We start from the raw sequence: 19,364 nt of genomic DNA on the forward strand, positions 1-19,364 counted from the left end.
TAGAGTGAAGGTGAACACCATCTATTTACAGTGAAGAAGAATACCATCTATTTACAGTGGGGAATAACACCATCTATTTACAGTGAGGAAGAATACCATCTATTTACAGTGAGGAAGAACACAAGCTATTTACAGTAAGGAAGAACACAATCTATTTACACTGAGGATTAATACCCTCTATTTACATTCAGGATTTCACCATCTATTTACAGTGAGATGGAACACCATCTATTTGCAGTGAGAAAGAACACCATCTATTTACAGTGAGGAAGAACAGCATAAATTTACAGTGAGGAAGAACACCATCTATTTATACTGAGGAAGAATACCATCTATTTATAGTGAGGAAGAATACCATCTATTTACAGTGAGGGGGAACAGCATCTATTTATAGTGAGGAAGAACACCATCTATTTACAGTGAAGAAGAACACCATCTATTTACAGTGTGGATGAAAAGCATCTATTTACACTGAGGAAGAACACCATATATATACAATGAGGATGAACACCACCTATTTACAATGAGGAAGTACACCATCTATTTACAGTGAGGATTAACGCCATCTATTTACAGTGAGGATGAACACCATCTATTTATAGTGAGGATGAACACCATCTTTTTACAGTGAGGAAGAACACCTTCTGTTTACAGTGAGGATGAACACCATCTATTCACAGTGAGGATTTCACTATCTATTTAAAGTGAGGAAGAACACCATCTATATAGGTGGGGAAGAACACCATCTGTTAAAAGTGAGGAATAACACCATTTATTTAGAGTGAGGATGAACACCATCTATTTAGAGTGATGATGAACATCATCTTTTTACAGTGAGGATGAAGACCTTCTATTTACAGCGAGGATGATCACCATCTATTTATAGTGAGGATGAACACCTTCTAATTATAGTGAGGATGAATCCTATGTATTTACAGTGAGGAAGAACACCATCTATTTACAGTGAGGATGATCACCATCTATTTAGAGTGAGGAAGAACACCATCTATTTATAGTGAGGCTGAACACCATCTATTTACAGTGAGAAAGAACACCATCTATTTACAGTGAGGATGATCCCCATCTATTTATAATGAGGATGAACACCATCTGTTTATAGTGAGGAGGAACAACATCTATGTACAGCGATTATGAACAACATCTATTTACCGTGATATAGAACACCATCTATTTACAGTGAGGATGAAGACCATCAATTTATAGTGAGGAAGAACACCATCTATTTACAGTGCGGATTAACACCATCTATTTACAGTAAGGAAGAACACCATCTATTTATAGTGAGGATTTCACCATCTATTTGCAGTGAGGATGTACACCAGCTATTTAGAGTGGTGATAAACAGCATCTATTAACAGTGAGGATGAACAGCATCTATTTTCAGTGTGGAAGAAGACAATCTATTTCCAGTGAGGTTTAACACGATCTATTTACAGTGAGGATGAACACTATCTATTTATAGTGAGGTAGAATACCATCTATTTATAGTGATGAAGAACAACAACTATTTACAGTGAGGTAGAACACCAGCTATTTATAGTGAGGAAGAACACCATCTATTTACAGTGAAGAGGAACACCATCTATTTACAGTGTGGATGAAAATCATCTATTTACAGTGAGGAAGAGCACCATCTCTTTACAGTGAGAATGAACACCATCTATTTACAGTGAGGAAGAACACCATCAATTTAATGAGAGGAAGAACACCATCTATTTACAGTGAGGAAGAACACCATCTATTTACAGTGAGGATGGATACCATCTATTTATAGTGAGGATAAACACCATCTATTTGCAGTGAGGATGAACACAATCTATTTACAGTGAGGTAGAACACCATCTATTTACAGAGGGGTTTTCAACATCTATTTACAGTGAGGAAGAACACCATCTTTTTACAGTGAGGAAGAACACCATCTATTTATAATGAAGAAGAAAACCATCTATTTAGAGTGAGGATGAATGCCATCTATTTAAAGAGAGGAAGAACAACATCTATTTGCAGTGTGGAAGAACATCACCTATTTACAGTGAGAATGATCACCATCTATTTATAGCGAGGATGAACAAGAACTATTTACAGTGAAGAAGAAGACCATCTATTTATAGAGAGGAAGAACACCATCTATTTACAGTGTGGATGAAAACAATTTATTTACAGTAAGGATTTCACCCTCTATTTACAGTGAGGAAGTACACCATCTATTTAGAGTGAGGAAGAAAACCATCTATTTACAGTGATGAAGAACACCATATATATACAGCGAGGAAGAACACCATCTATATACAGTGCGGAAGAACACCATCTATTTACATTGAGGATGAACACCATCTATTTACAGTGATGAAGAACACCATCTATTTACAGTGAGGATGATCACCATCTATTTAGCAGTGAGAAAGAACACCATCTATTTACAGAGAGATAGAACACCATCTATTTACAGTGAGGAAGAACAACATCTAATTATAGCGAGGAAGGACACCATCTATTTACAGTGTGGATAAACACCGTCTATTTATAGTGAGGAATAACAGCATCTTTGTATAATGAGGAAGAACACAATCTATTTACAGTGAGGATGAACACTATCTATTTACAGCGCGGATGAACACCATCTATTTAGCAGTGAGGAAGAACACCATCTATTTACAGTGAGGATGATCCCCATCTATTTATAATGAGGATGAACACCATCTGTTTATAGTGAGGAGGAACAACATCTATGTACAGCGATTATGAACACCATCTATTTACCGTGATATAGAACACCATCTATTTACAGTGAGGAGTACACCATCTATTTACAGTGATGAAGAACACCATATATATACAGCGAGGAAGAACACCATCTATATACAGTGCGGAAGAACACCATCTATTTACATTGAGGATGAACACCATCTATTTACAGTGATGAAGAACACCATCTATTTACAGTGAGGATGATCACCATCTATTTAGCAGTGAGAAAGAACACCATCTATTTACAGAGAGATAGAACACCATCTATTTACAGTGAGGAAGAACAACATCTAATTATAGCGAGGAAGGACACCATCTATTTACAGTGTGGATAAACACCGTCTATTTATAGTGAGGAATAACAGCATCTTTGTATAATGAGGAAGAACACAATCTATTTACAGTGAGGATGAACACTATCTATTTACAGCGCGGATGAACACCATCTATTTAGCAGTGAGGAAGAACACCATCTATTTACAGTGAGGATGATCCCCATCTATTTATAATGAGGATGAACACCATCTGTTTATAGTGAGGAGGAACAACATCTATGTACAGCGATTATGAACACCATCTATTTACCGTGATATAGAACACCATCTATTTACAGTGAGGATGAAGACCATCAATTTATAGTGAGGAAGAACACCATCTATTTACAGTGCGGATTAACACCATCTATTTACAGTAAGGAAGAACACCATCTATTTATAGTGAGGATTTCACCATCTATTTACAGTGAGGAAGAACACCATCTATTTGCAGTGAGGATGTACACCAGCTATTTAGAGTGGTGATAAACAGCATCTATTAACAGTGAGGATGAACAGCATCTATTTTCAGTGTGGAAGAAGACAATCTATTTCCAGTGAGGTTTAACACGATCTATTTACAGTGAGGATGAACACTATCTATTTATAGTGAGGTAGAATACCATCTATTTATAGTGATGAAAAACACCATCTATTTACAGTGAAGAGGAACACCATCTATTTACAGTGTGGATGAAAATCATCTATTTACAGTGAGGAAGAGCACCATCTCTTTACAGTGAGAATGAACACCATCTATTTACAGTGAGGAAGAACACCATCAATTTAATGAGAGGAAGAACACCATCTATTTACAGTGAGGAAGAACATCATCTATTTACAGTGAGGATGGATACCATCTATTTATAGTGAGGATAAACACCATCTATTTGCAGTGAGGATGAACACAATCTATTTACAGTGAGGTAGAACACCAGCTATTTACAGAGGGGTTTTCAACATCTATTTACAGTGAGGAAGAACACCATCTTTTTACAGTGAGGAAGAACACCATCTATTTATAATGAAGAAGAAAACCATCTATTTAGAGTGAGGATGAATGCCATCTACTTAAAGAGAGGAAGAACAACATCTATTTGCAGTGTGGAAGAACATCACCTATTTACAGTGAGAATGATCACCATCTATTTATAGCGAGGATGAACAAGAACTATTTACAGTGAAGAAGAAGACCATCTATTTATAGAGAGGAAGAACACCATCTATTTACAGTGTGGATGAAAACAATCTATTTACAGTAAGGATTTCACCCTCTATTTACAGTGAGGAAGAACACCATCTATTTAGAGTGAGGTTGAACACCATCTATTTAGAGTGAGGAGTACACCATCTATTTACAGTGATGAAGAACACCATATATATACAGCGAGGAAGAACACCATCTATATACAATGCGGAAGAACACCATCTATTTACATTGAGGATGAACACCATCTATTTACAGTGACGAAGAACACCATCTATTTACAGTGAGGATGATCACCATCTATTTAGCAGTGAGAAAGAACACCATCTATTTACAGAGAGATAGAACACCATCTATTTACAGTGAGGAAGAACAACATCTAATTATAGCGAGGAAGGACACCATCTATTTACAGTGTGGATAAACACCATCTATTTATAGTGAGGAATAACAGCATCTTTGTATAATGAGGAAGAACACAATCTATTTACAGTGAGGATGAACACTATCTATTTACAGCGCAGATGAACACCATCTACTTAGCAGTGAGGAAGAACACCATCTATTTATAGCGAGGAAGAACACCATCTATTTAAACTGAGGATGAACACCGTCTATTTAAAGTGAGGATGAACATCATCTATTTATAACGAGGAAGAACTCCATCTATTTAGAGTGAGGATGAATACCTTCTATTTACAGTGAAGATGAACACAATCTTTTAATAGTGAGGAAGAACACATTCTATTTACATTGCGGAAGAACACCATCTATTTACACTGAGGATGAACACCATCTATTTACAGTGAGGAAGAACACCATCTATTTACAGTGAGAAAGAACACCATCTATTTACAGAGAGATAGAACAGAATCTATTTAGAGTGATGAAGAACACCATCTATTTATAGCGAGGAAGAACACCATCTATTTAGCAGTGAGGAACAACAACATCAATTTACAGTGAGGAAGAACATCATCTATTTACAGTGAGGATGAACACGATCTATTTATAGTCAGGATGAACACCATAATTTTACAGTGAGGAAGAACACCATTTATTTACAGTGAGGATGAACACTATCTATTTGCACTGAAGATGAACACCATCTATTTAAAGTGAGGAAGAACACCATCTATTTGCAGTGAGGAAGAACACCATCTATTTTCAGTTAGGATGATCACCATCTATTTAGCAGTGAGAAAGAACACCATCTACTTACAGTGAGGAAGAACAACATCTATTTACAGTGAGGAAGAACAACATCTATTTATAGTGAGGAAGAACAACATCTATTTAGAGTGAGGATGAACACCATCTACTTACAGTGAGGAAGAGCACAATCTTTTTAGAGTGAGAATGAACACCAACTATTTAGAAGTGAGGAAGAACATCATCTAATTAAAATGTGGATGATCGCGATCTATTTACAGTGAGGAAGAACAATATCTATTACAGTGAGGATGAACACCAACAATTTACAGTGAGAAAGAGCACCATCTATTTACAGTGATAATGAACAGGATCTGTTTACAGTGAGAAGAACACCATCTATTTACAGTGATGATGAACAGGATGTATTTACAGTGAGGATGAATATCATTTATTTAAAGTGAGAATGAACAGCATCTATTTCCAGTGAGAAGAACACCATCTATTTACATTGAGGATGAACAGGATGTATTTACAGTGAGGATGAATACCATCTATTTAAAGTGAGGATGAACAGCATCTATTTCCAATGAGGAAGAACATATATTTATAGTGAGGATGAGCACCATATATTTACAGTGAGAATGAACACCATCTGTTTGCAGTGAGGAAGAACACCATCTATTTACAGTGAGGATGATCACCATCTATTTAGTAATGAGAAAGAACACCATCTGTTTACAGTGAGGATGAACACCATGTATTTAAAGTGAGGAAGAACACCATCTATTTATAGTGAGGAGATACATCATCTATTTACAGTGAGGATGATCACCATCTATTTAGCAGTGAGGATGAACACCATGGCCTAGAAATTCAGTATATCCACTTTTGGGGCGGTAAAGTCGGGCGGGCGCTAAAGTTTGCGCCCGCCGGAAAGTGGAGGCCACTTCACCGATATTCAGTAGCTTTGGCCAAGGAGTTTGCTCGAGCGCTGAAACTGGCGTTGCACCCCTATCTTTAGGCGCAAAGCCGGCGGTGCAGACTGATACCGCCGAGGCCGGGCGCAGCGCAGGTGCGGTCATGTTTTGATTGACAGCAGACACCCTGGCACCGGCCAGCTCTTAAAGGAGGAAGGGTCGACTTGGTCTGCTGCCACGCCCTGGATACTGCAGCCCTCCAGCTAGGCCTAAACACTGCTGCTGGAGAGAAATAGCGCCAGCAAGGATGCAGATGGCCCGTGAGCGAGCGCAGCGCTTCTCTCCCCATGATTTGAAGGTGCTGGTTAGGGCTTTGGAGAAGAGAAGAGATATCTTGTTCCCGGACAGTGGCAAGAAGGCTCCCAAAAGGCTGTACAGGAGAACCTGGAGGGAAATCGGCCAGAGGGTCACAGCCAACAGCGATGTCCCCAGGACTGGTGACCAATGCCGGAAAAAGTTTAACGACCTCACTCGGTTGGTCAGGGTGAGTACCCTTTCCAGTGTCCTCCTCATCCTTGCATGTGCACCTCACATTATGGGCAAAGGGACCTCAAAGGCCTAATGGCCATCCCTCCTCCCGCAGCTATGGCACTGGCATGATCATCAATAGCACTTTCTGCACTTTACACACTGGCCAAGCTATTCGACCATGGGAGGCAGTGCACACAACAACAGGGCACCACACTGGCCAAGCTATTCGACCATGGGAGGCAGTGCACACAGCAACAGGGCACCACACTGGCCAAGCTATTCGACCATGGGAGGCAGTGCACACAACAACAGGGCTATTTACATTGAAGATGAACACCATCTATTTATAGCGAGGATTAGCACCATCTACTTATAGTGAAGACGATCAATGTCTATTTAAAGTGAGGATGAACACCAGCTATTTATTGTGAGGAAGAATAACACATATTTACAGTGAGGATGAACACCATCTATTTACAGTGAGGAAGAACACCATCTATTTACAGTGAGGATGAACACAATCTATTTACAGTGAGGAAGAACACCATCTATTTAATGATGGGAACAACACCATCTATTTACAGTGACGATGAACACCATCTATTTACAGTGAGCATGATCCCCATCTATTTTTAGTGAGGATAAACACCATCAATTTATAGAGAGGAAGAACACCATCTATTAACAGTGAGGATGAACAACATCTTTTTACAATGATAATGATCACCATCTATTTAAGGTGAAGATGAACACCATCTATTTATACTGAGGATGAACACCAGCTTTTTACAGTGAGGTTGAACATGATCTATTTACAGTGAGGATAGACACCATCAATTTATAGTGAGGAAGAATACCATCTATTTACAGTGAGGATGAACACCATCTATTTAATGAGAGGAAGAACACCATCTATTTACAGTGAGAAAGAACACCATCTATTTACAGTGAGGATGCACACCATCTATTTATAGTGAGGATGAACACCATGTATTTATAGTGAGGAAGAACACCATCTATTTAATGAGAGAAATACACCATCTATTTACAGTGAGGATGAACAACATCTTTTTACAATGATAATGATCACCATCTATTTAAGGTGAAGATGAACACCATCTATTTATACTGAGGATGAACACAATCAATTTAAACTGAGGAAGAACACCATCTATTTAGAGTGAAGATGAACACCATCTATTTAGAGCGATGATGAACACCATCTACTTAGAGTGAGGAAAAACACAATCTATTTATAGTGAGGTTGAACACGATGTATTTACAATGAGTATTTCACCGTCTATTTACAGTGAGAGAGAACACAATCTATTTCCAGTAAGGAAGAACACCATCTATTTACTGTGAGGATGAACACCTCCTATTTAATGTGAGCAAGAGCACCATTTATTTACAGTGAGGAGGAACAACATCTATTTAGAGTGATTATGAACACCATCTATTTGCAGTGATGTAGAACACCATCTATTTACAGTGAGGATGATCCCCATCTATGTATAGTGAGGATGAACACCATCTATTTATAGTGAGGATGAACAACATCCATTTACAGCGATTATGAACACCATCTATTTACCGTGCTATAGAACACCATCTATTTACAGTGAGGATGAATACCATCAATTTAAAGTGAGGAAGAACAGCATCTATTTACAGTGAGGAAGAACACCATCTATTTACAGTGAGGATCATCCCCATCTTTTTATAGTGAGGATGAACACCATCTATTTACAGTGAGGATGAACACCATCTATTTACGGTGAAGAAGAACTCCATCTATTTACAGTGTGGATGAAAACCATCTATTTACAGTGAGGAAGAACACCATCTAGTTACAGTGGTGATGAACACCATCTATTTACAGTGAGGAAGAACACGATCTATTTACAGTGAGGAAGAACACCATCTACTTACAGTGAGGACGAACACCATCTATTTACAGTGAGGATGAACACCATCTATTTACAGTGAGCATGATCCCCATCTATTTATAGTGAGGCTAAACACCATCAATTTTCAGTGAGGATGAAAAACATCTGTTTACAATGATAATGAACACCAACTATTTAACGTGAGGATGAACACCATCTATTTATAGTGAGGAAGAATACCATCTATTTACAGTGAGGATGAACAACATCTATTTACAGTGAAGATGAACACCATCTATTTATAGTGAGGAAGAACACCAACTATTTATAGCGATTAAGAACACCTTCTATTTAAAGTGAGGAGGAACACCATCTATTTATACTGAGGATGAACAGCATCTATTTACACTGAGGAAGAACACAATTTTTAAGAGTGAGGAAGAAAACCATCTATTTAGCAGTGAGGAAGAACACCATCTAATTACAATGTGGAATAATCACGATCTATTTACAGTGAAGAAGAACAACATCTATTACAGTGAGGATGAACACCAACAATTTACAGTGAGAAAGAGCACCATGTATTTACAGTGATGATGAACAACATCATTTAACAGTGATGATGAACAGGATCTATTTACAGTGAGGTTGAACACCATCTATTTAGCAGTGAGGAAGAATTGTATCTATTTACAGTGAGGAAGAACATATATTTATAGTGAGGTTGAACGCCATCTATTTACAGTGAGGATGAACACCTATTTACAGATAAGATGGACACCATCTATTTACGGTGATGATGAACATGATATTGTAGTGTCCGTGTGTAGATAAAGACACTGAAGACAGGAGTTGGTTCATAGGTATTTACTAAGCAAGTCTGGGGGGGGGTTTCTAAAGGATATACACAATACACAGGCTTATATAGCCCAAGTGGCAATTACCGGCATTACGCACACCTGGGGCTCTTAAAGGCACATACACCATAATTGCTCTTAAAGGCACATACACCACAGATATATTTACAGTGAGGATGAACAACATCTACTAAAAGTGAGGATGTACACCATCTATTTAGCAATGAGGAAGAACATCATCTATTTTTAGTGAGGATGAGCACCATATATTTACAGTGACAATGAACACCATCTTTCTGCAGTGAGGAAGAACAAATTCTATTTACAATGAGGATGATCACCATCTATTTAGCAGCGGGAAAGAACACCACCTATTTCCAGTGAGGAAGAACACCATCTATTTATAGTGAGGATGAACACCATCTATTTACAGTGAGGTAGAATGCCATCTATTTCGAGTGAGGATGAACAGCATCTATTTACTGTGAGGATTTCACCATCTATTAACAGTGAGGAAGAATATCATCTATTTACAGTGAAGAAGAACACCATCTATTTACACTGAAGAAGAACACCATCTATTTACAGTGAGGATTTCAACATCTATTAACAGTGAGGAAGAACACCATCTGTTAACAGTGAGGAAGAACACCATCTATTTAATGTGAGGAAGAACAACATCTATTCACACTGAGCTTGAACACCATCTATTTACAGTGAGGATTATACCATGTATTAACAGTGAGGAGGAACACCAGATATTTACAGTGAGGAAGAACAGCATCTATTTTCAGTGAGGAAGAACACCATCTATTTACAGTGAAGAAGAATACCATCTATTTACAGTGAGGATGAACACCATCTATTTACAGTGAGGACAAACACTATCTATTTATAGTGAGGAAGAATACCATCGATTTGCAGTGACGAATAAAACCATCTATTTACAGTGAGGATGATATCCATCTATATACAATGAGGATGAACACTATCTATTTATAGCGAGGAAGAATACCATCTATTTAGAGTGAGGAAGAAAACCATCTATTTACAGTGAGGATTTCACCATCTATTAACAGTGAGGAAGAACATCATCTATTTACAGTGAAGAAGAACACCATCAATTTACAGTGAGGGTGAACACCATCTATTTACAGTGAGAATGAACACCATCTATTTATAGTGAGGAACAATACCATCAAACTACAGTAAGGAAGAAAACCATCTATTTACAGTGAGGATGATCACCATCTATTTAGCAGTGAGAAAGAACATCATCTATTTACTGCGAGGAAGAACACCATCTATTTACACTGAGGATGAACACCAACTATTTACAGGGAGGAAGAACACCATCAATTTATTATGAGGAAGAACACCATCTATTTGCAGTGAAGAAGAACTCCATCTATTTACAGTGTGGATGAAAACCATCTATTACAGTGAGGAAGAACACCATCTAGATGCAGTGGTGATGAACACCATCTATTTACAGTGAGGAAGAACACCATCTATTTACAGTGAGGAAGAACACCATCTATTTATAGTGAGGATGAACACCATCTATTTACAGTGAGCATGATCCCTATCTATTTATAGTGAGGCTAAACACCATCAATTTACAGTGAGGATGAAAAACATCTGTTTACAATGATAATGAACACCATCTATTTAACGTGAGGATGAACACCATCTATTTAAAGTGAGGAAGAATACCATCTATTTACAGTGAGGATGAACAACATCTATTTACAGTGAGAAAGAACATCGTCTATTTATTGCGAGGAAGAACACCATCTATTTACACTGAGGATGAACACCATCTTTTTAAAGTGAGGATGAACATCATCTATTTATAATGAGGAAGAACACCATCTACTAAGAGTGAGGATGAATACCTTCTATTTACAGTGAAGATGAACAACATCTTTTTATAGTGAGGAAGAACACAATCTATTTACAGTGCAGAAGAACACCATCTATTTACACTGAGGATGAACACCAGCTATTTACAGTGAGGAAGAACAACATCGTTTTAAAGTGAGGATGATCACCATCTATTTAGCAGTGAGAAAGAACACCATCTATTTACAGTGAAGATGAACACCATCTTTTTGCAGTGAAGATGAACACCATCTATTTCAAGTGAGGAAGAACACCATCCAGATGCAGTGAGGAAGAACACCATCTATTTCGCAATGAGAAAGATCACCATCTATTTAAAGTGAGGAAGAACAACATCTATTTACAGCGAGGAAGAACACCATCTATTTACAGTGAGGAAGAACACCATTTATTTTTAGCGAGGAACAGCACCATCTATTTACAATGAGGAAGAACACCATCTATTTAGAGTCAGGATGAACACCATTTATTTACAGTGAGGAAGAACACAATCTATTTAGAGTGAGGATGAACACCATCTATTTAGCAGTGAGGAAGAACACCATCTAATTACAATGTGGGTGATCACGATCTATTTACAGTGAGGAAGAACAACATCTATTACAGTGAGGATGAACACCAACAATTTACAGTGAGAAAGAGCACCATCTATTTTCAGTGATGATGAACAACATCAATTAACAGTGATGATGAACAGGGTCTATTTACAGTGAGGTTGAACACCATCTATTTAAAGTGAGGATGAACACCATCTATTTAGCAGTGAGGAAAAATATCATTTATTTATAGTGAGGAAGAGCACCATCTATTTAGAGAGAGGATGAAAACCATCTCTTTACAGTGAGAAGAACACCATCTATTTACAGTGATGATGAACAGGATGTATTGACAGTGAGGATGAACACCATCTATTTAAAGTGAGGATGAACACCATCTCTTTACAGTGAGGATGAACACCTATTTACAGAGATGATGAACACCATCTATTTACGGTGATGATGAACACGATCTATTTACAGTGAGGATGAACAACTATTTAAAGTGAGGATGAACAACATCTATTTAGCAGTGAGGAAGAACATCATCTATTTTTAGTGAGGATGAGCACCATATATTTACAGTGAGAATGAACACCCTCTGTTTGCAGTGAAGAAGAACACCATCTATTTACAGGGAGGATGATCACCATCTATTTAGCAGCGAGAAAGAACACCATCTATTTACAGTGAGGATGAACATCATCTATTTACAGTGAGGAAGAATACCATCTATTTACAGTGAGGAGGAACACCTTCTATTACAGTGAGGATGAACATCATCGATTTACAGTGAGGAGGAACACCATCTATTTACAGTGAAGAAGAATACCATCTATTTACACTGGGGAATAACACCATCTATTTAAAGTGAGGATTTCACCAACTATTAACTGTGTGGAAGAACACCATGTATTTAAAGTGAGGAAGAATACCATCTATTTACAGTGAGGAAGAACACCATATATATACAGCGAGGATCAACACCATCTATGCACAGTGAGGAAGAACACCATCTATTTACAGTGAGGAAGAACAAGATCTATTTACAGAGAGGTAGAACAGCATCTATTTACAGTGAGGATGAACACTATCTATTTACAGTAAGGATGAAGAACATCTATTAACAGTGAGGATGAACACCATCTATTTACAGTGAGGAAGAACACCTTCTGTTTACAGTGAGGATGAACACCATCTATTCACAGTGAGGATTTCACTATCTATTTACAGTGAGGAAGAACACCATCTATTTACGTGGGGAAGAACACCATCTATTAAAAGTGAGGAACAAGAGCATTTATTTAGAGTGAGGATGAACAACATCTATTTACAGTGAAGATGAACACCATCTATTTACACTGAGGAAGAACACCATCTATATAGAGTGAGGATGAACACCAGCTATTTAGAGTGATGATAAACAACATCTATTTACAGTGAGGAAGAACACAATCTACTTACAGTGAGATTGAACATCTTGGGCTAGATTTTCAGTATAGACAGTTTTGGGGCGCTAACCTTAGCGCCCGCCCGAAGTTAGCGCCCGCCCCAAAGTAGCGCCCCGTTGCCGGAAATTCAGTGGCTTCGCCCTAAGAGGTTGGTGGAGCGCTAAAAGAGGCGTTCCACTACTCTCTTTAGGCGCTAAGCCGGCGGTCCAGAGGGATAGCGCCCAGGCGGGGCGCAGCACGGGTGCGGTCATTTTTGCACTGACAGCAGACCCCGTGGTGCCGACCAGCTCTTAAAGGGGGAAGGGACGAATTGGTCTGCTGCCACGCCCTGCACACTGCAGCCTTGCAAAGAGGCCTCAACACTACTGCTCAGCCCCAGGGAGTCATGGCAACGCCAGAGAAGGCCCGTCAGCGTGCCCTGCGCTTCTCAGAGGGTGATCTGGACATAATGGTCACAGCTCTGGAGGTGAGGCGCAAGATCTTGTTTCCAGAGAGTGGGAGGAATCCAACCCACCACGACTACACCAAAGCCTGGAAGCAGATCGCCCAGAGGGTGACGTTCACCGGCGAGGCCCCCAGGACCCACAAACAATGCCGTAAGAAATACAACGATCTGACCAGGATTGTGAGGGTGAGTAGCCTTTCCAGTCTCCTCCTCATTCTTGCATGTACACCTGACATGATGGGCAAAGGGACCTGAAAGTCCTTTTGGCCAGCCCTCAGCCAGCAGCATTGGGACAGTCATGAGCATCAAATGGCCATTCGGCACTCTACACTTTGGCCAAGCTATTCCACCATGGGAGGCAGTGGACAGTACATCAGGGCTTCACTCTGTCCAAGCTATTCTACCATGGGAGGCAGTGCACACTACATCAGGGCTTCACTCTGTCCAAGCTATTCCACCATGGGAGGCAGTGCACACTACATCAGGGCTTCACTCTGTCCAAGCTATTCCACCATGGGAGGCAGTGCACACTACATCAGGGCTTCACTCTGTCCAAGCTATTCCACCATGGGAGGCAGTGCACACTACATCAGGGCTTCACTGCGCACTTACAGCCCGTCCTTTCTCTTGCAGGCTAAAGTAGCGTTTAATCGCCAGGCCCGTGCCAGGGGTGGCCGCGCCAAGCTGCAGAAGCTCACTCGGCTGGAGGAGCGCGTGTGTGTGCTCATGGGAGCCCGTGTGATCGTCCCCACAGCGTGCGGTGTATCCGATCCTCCACTGCCCGGCAATGGTAAGGACCTCGCCTTTTGGCCCTCTCGCGTCGCACTGGCCCATCCGAGCTACCTCCTTTGCCACTGTCCCACCAATGCGCTGAATCCCACCAGTCCTAACTCCCTCGCTGACGCCGTCTCCTCACTCTGAAGCTACTCTTGTGCATTCCTGCTTTCAGCTGGAGACGACCAGGACCCTGAGGCTGCCAGTGACAGCACCTCCAACCAGGAGGAGGAGGAGGAGCAAGCCGGACCTTCGGGGGAACAGTCACGTCCCGCAGGAGAGGAGGAAATGCTTGACACCTCCTCACTGGACGAGTGCCTGGAGGAACTGTCGCAGGGCAATGCAGCTTCTGGGACCAGTGGCATCCAGCCACCCAGCAGCCGTGCGCGTGGTCCGCGGCCTTCCCCCCAAAGGGGGGAAGGATCAGAGGGGAGTGCTGCTGCTCGGCACACTCACCGTCACCAACGCGGCAAGGGTCCCCTAGTTCGGCCCCCTCCTCCCCAGCGGGAGAGTCGCGACTCCAGTCCGGACACCTTCACTTCGGAGGAGGTGCGGAAGCTCGATCAGATGGCCGACGACTCGGACCGGCGCCACACGGAGCTCATGAGCATGGTGGGGCGCATGCCTGAGGCCATCGAGTCGCTGGCGACCAGTGTGCGCGAGTTCGGGGCAGCAACTGCCGCGACTGGCCGCATGCTAACTGATGCCGTCAAGACCCTGGCGGATGTGATGCGCGCGCACACCAGGACCACAGGGCCACTCACTGCTGCCACACGCGCTGTCTCAGGCAGGCATCGCCAGGGCAGGCGCCGCGCTGGACCATCCCAGCAAGCCGGCCGTCGGCTGATTGCTGCGGATCCTGCAGTGCGGGCCCGGCCGAGTGCCACCGCGCCACAGCACCAGCCAGCGCATCCCAGACGCCAGCTGGCCCACATTGCGCCATCCGTCGCCGCCATTCCCCCTCTGGGGCGTCAAGGGCAAGCGGCTGCAGCTGATGGTGGCCAGGCTCAGGTGCGCCACTCAGGAGACGGCCCCTCGAGGCCCAAACGCCGTGTAGGCCGCCCCCCAGCGGCATCTGGCGGAAGGGCATCTGAGCCTCAGGCGCCTTCCCCCAGCCTCACAGCAGCCATTGGGCAGAGCTTGCGAAGGAGCAGCAGGCAGGGCAGGGGAGGCAAAATGCTGGCCAAGGTCTCGCCCTCGCGGGCCACTCAGTAGAGGGTGTGGCCAGCTTTCCTTTAATATGGCGGTGGCCATCTTTATTTTGCCCATGGTTGTGCTTTTGGAGGGCTTTTTTTTTGCGTTAGGCCGACGTTGAGGCCCGGTTTCAATAAAGGTGGAGTGGCTCCTCCCCAGTTTGTGGGAGTGAGTCGTTTGTTGGGCTTTTTGTGGGGCCCGTTTATTGTTTTTGGGGATTCATGTGGGAAGGGCTTTTCATTTTTGTGTAATAAAAAATTATCTTTATTCATGCAGTCTCCATGGTTGTTCTTCTTAGTGTTTGTTGGCTTCGCCGGCTGAGGGCTTGCGGAGCGGCTGCATTCATCTTCCCTCATGGCCCCTGGCCATTCCCTGACAGGGGGCTTAGAAGTACCGTGTAATAAGGTGGCGTCGTGCGGCCCTTGGCCCTGGTCGCTCCCTCCTGGGAACGTACTCCTGCTCCTCCTCCTCCTCCTCCTCCTCCTCCTCATGCTCCTCCTGCTCCTCCTCCTGAGGTGCTGGTCCAACGTCAGGTGGCAGTGCCTGAGTCCTGCGGATAGCCAGGTTGTGTAGCATGCAGCAAACCACCACAAATTGGGAGACCCGGTCCGGCGAATACTGGAGAGCTCCTCCGGAGCGATCAAGGCAGCGGAACCGCTGCTTGAGGACCCCAATAGTTAGCTCGATGATGTTGCGGGTGGTTTGATGGCTCTCGTTGTAGGCCTCTTCAGCAGCGGTCCTGGGCGCGCGGAGCGGGGTCATGAGCCAGGTGCACAAAGGATAGCCTTTGTCCCCGAGTAGCCATCCTCTTGGGGGAGGCTGTGCCTGGAACATGTCATGCACAGTACTCTGCCGCAGGATAAAGGCATCGTGGCTGCTGCCTGGGAAGCTGGCATCGACTGCCATGATGCGCTGCTTGTGGTCACAGACCAGCTGCACATTCAGAGAATGGTAGCCCTTCCTGTTGCGATACTGCTCGCCATGCTCCAGAGGGGCCCGCAAAGCCACATGCGTACAGTCAATGGCGCCCTGCACCAAGGGGAATTCCCCGAGTCTGGAAAATCCCAATGCGCGCTGATGCTGGCTCTCCAGGGCCATGGGGAAGGAGATGAATTGGCTTCTCCTTCTGAACAGTGCTTCGGTCACCTGGCGGATGCAGCGATGCGCGCCGTACTGGGAGATGTTTGCTATGTCCCCAGCAGCATATTGGAAGGAGCCGGTGGCATAGAAGTTCAATGCCACTGTCACCTTCACTTCCACCGACAGAGACGTCCTGCACCTGAGCTTTGGCCGCAGATCTCGGCGAAGCAGGTGGCAGATCTCTGCAATCACCCCCTTTCGGAATCGGAGCCTTTTAACACATCGCGCGGCACTCATGTTTAGGTAGGAGCGCTGCTGGCGGTATAGCCTGACTGGGTAAGGCCTACGTGGCCGACGCCTGTAGCCCCCTCTGCCTCTAGCCAGGGCTGCCCCTCTCACAATGCGTCTGCGAGCCCTACGGACATGGAGCTGCAGCTCCGCGTTGGCACCCCATGCAACCCCCATCAAATCCTGGCAAACACTCTAATTTCCAAATGGCCACTTGCAGCGCTGTTGCCTGAGTCCAAAAATACCTGGCTCTTGCTGCTTGAAACCAGTTAGCTATCCTCCTTGTTGTGTCTCCAGAAATGCGTTGCACAAGACTGTTTTCTGAAAAAAGGATGGCCTTTATACTGGAGAGGACGTTCCCTTTAATTAGCGCCCCCCGGGGCCCGCGCTGGTTGTGTTGCGTTCCTTTTTCCAAACGCTCCGGCCGCCCGCCGCACAATGGGGCGGTCCGACTGAAGTTTGCAATCGGGGCGGCCAAAGGGCGTTGCACGAGGATGTGACGTCATTTTCTGCGCGCGCATCCGGGCGGGCGCTAAACTTTGCGCCGGCGCTAACGGGCAACTTAATTTGGGGCGGGGCGCAAACTGCGCTGCGCCCGGGCGCTACACGCATAGCGCCCGGAAATCACTTCTCTTAAGGCGCTAACTGCTGGCGCAAGCAACTGAAAATCTAGCCCCAGGTATTTACAGTGAGGATTTCGCCGTCTATTTTCAGTGAGGAAGAATACAAGCTATTTACAGTGAGGAAGAACACCATCTATTTACAGTGAGGAAGAACACCATCTATTTAATGAGAGGAAGAACACCACCTATTTACAGTGAGGAAGAACAGCATCTATTTATAGTGAGGATGAACACCATCTATTCAGCAATGAGGATGAACACCATCTATTTAAAGTGAGAATGAACACCATCTATTTATAGTGAGGAAGAACACCACCAATTTACAGTGAGGAAGAACAGCATCTATTTATAGTGAGGATGACAGCATCTATTTATAGTGAGGATGAAAATGATCCATTTACTGTGAGGATGAACACCATCTATTTACAGTGAGAATGAACACCATCTATTTACTGTGAGGAAGAACACCATCTATTTATAATGAGGATGAACACCATCTATTTACAGTGAGAAAGAACACCATCTATTTACAGTGAGGATAAACACCATCTATTTATAGTGAGGATGAACAGCATCTATTTACAGTGAGAAAGAACAACATCTATTTATAGTGAAGATGAACACCATCTATTTATAGTGAGGATGAACACAATATATTTATAGTGAGGATGAACACCATCTATTTATGGTGAGGAAGAACACCATCTATTTATAGCAATGAAGAACACCATCTACATAAAGTGAGGAAGAACACCATCAATGTAAACTGAGGAGGAACACCATCTATTTAGACTGAGGATGAACACAAGCTATTTACAGTGAGCATGAACACCAGCTATTTAGAGTGATGATAAACAGCATCTATTTACAGTGAGGATGAACACCATCTATTTACAGTGAGTATTGCACTGCCTATTTACAGTGAGGAAGAAAGGAAGCTATTTCCAGTGAGGAAGAACACCTTCTATTTACAGTGAGGAAGAACACCATCTATTTAATGAGAGGAAGAACACCATCTATTTACACTGAGGATGAACACCATCTATTTCTAGTGAGGAAGAATACCATCTATTTATAGTGTAGAAGAACAACATCTATTTACAGTGATAAAGAACACCATCTATTTACAGTGAAGAAGAACACCATCTACTTACAGTGTGGATGAAAACCATATATTTACAGTGAGGATGAATACCATCTATTTACAGTGAGGAAGAACACAATCTATTTACAGTGAGGTTGACCATGATCTATTTACAGCGAGGATTTCACCATCTATTTACAGTGATGAAGAACACAAGCTTTTTACAGTGTGGAAGCACACCATCTATTTACAGTGAGGAAGAACGCCATCTATTTAATGAGAGGAGGAACACCACCTATTTACAGTGAGGAAGAACAGCATCTATTTATAGTGAGGATTAAGACG

Source organism: Somniosus microcephalus, chromosome 6 (genome assembly GCF_052327205.1).
Source record: "Somniosus microcephalus isolate GS21.2 chromosome 6, FLI_Smic_1.0, whole genome shotgun sequence".
NCBI classification, from domain to species: Eukaryota; Metazoa; Chordata; class Chondrichthyes; order Squaliformes; family Somniosidae; genus Somniosus; species Somniosus microcephalus.